Raw genomic sequence first — 982 nt, forward strand, 5'->3', positions numbered from 1 at the left:
ATATATATATATATAGGTTCAAAAAAGGAAAAAGACAAAAAAAAACAACAAAAAAAACATGAGGACGTGATACAGATTGTGTTACTAGGCGCTCGGGAAAGGAAAGAAACGACGGGCTTCTTTCAGTTTCCGTCTACCAAATCCACTCACAAGGCTTTGGTCGGCCCGAGGCTATAGTAGAAGACACTTGCCCAAGGTGCCACGCAGTGGGACTGAACCCAGAACCATGTGGTTGGTAAGCAAGCTACTTACCACACAGCCATTTCTGCACTAAGTACAGACACTGAATTTCTTGGAGAATAGTACTCCAACTTGCTTGAAACACACACACACACACACACACACAGCAACTTCCTTATACATTAACATAATCAGACAGCACATTTTGTGAATCATGAGTAAAAATAGAAGAAAATATAGACGGTGCTATGAGGACACTTACGGAATTATACAGTGAGCAATTCTTGAAAACTAATTTGATATCCGCGATGAAGCGTTCGACATCTTTGTAATGGTTGAAGTGTTGCCGAGAAAGTTTGTATTTTATCGTCGTGAAATCCATTGGATTCGTGATAATTCTATAGTAGTTAGGAACCTGGAAGAATGCATGAAAATTATCAATTAGAAGCTAGACAATCTAATTAATTTAATCAATGAATCAATCGTTTAAACAAAAATCAATACACTAAACGAATGCACTGAAGCAATTTGACCAATAAAGCAGCAGTGTGTAAAATTTATAAAGAAGGAAAAAATGGAGGAAAAAAACATTGAGTAGAACAAGAGGGAATATACGTGTGTGTGTGTGTGTGTGTGTGTGTGTGTGTGTGTGTGTGTGCGCGCGCACGCGCATGGATACAGAATGTTTTCTATCTTCTATGACATCATCGTTTAACATCCAAGTTTCCATGCCTGCATGGGTCAGATGGAATTTCTACAGCCTGATGCCCTTTCTGTCACCAGCTATAACCTGTTTCCAAGT

At 38.9% G+C, this 982-nt stretch overlaps 1 non-coding gene across 1 annotated transcript in view; it reads right to left on the minus strand.

Moving 5' to 3' along the window:
• Positions 1–424: 424 nt before the first annotated feature.
• The window catches only part of LOC106874224 (uncharacterized), a 5,404-nt gene continuing 4,846 nt past the window's right edge, over positions 425–982 (minus strand). The window contains exon 3 of the transcript XR_008265157.1: positions 425–595. This is a non-coding gene — a transcript (uncharacterized LOC106874224). The remainder of the gene's footprint in view (positions 596–982) is intronic.

The sequence above is a fragment of the Octopus bimaculoides genome, chromosome 11, assembly GCF_001194135.2.
Source record: "Octopus bimaculoides isolate UCB-OBI-ISO-001 chromosome 11, ASM119413v2, whole genome shotgun sequence".
NCBI classification, from domain to species: Eukaryota; Metazoa; Mollusca; class Cephalopoda; order Octopoda; family Octopodidae; genus Octopus; species Octopus bimaculoides.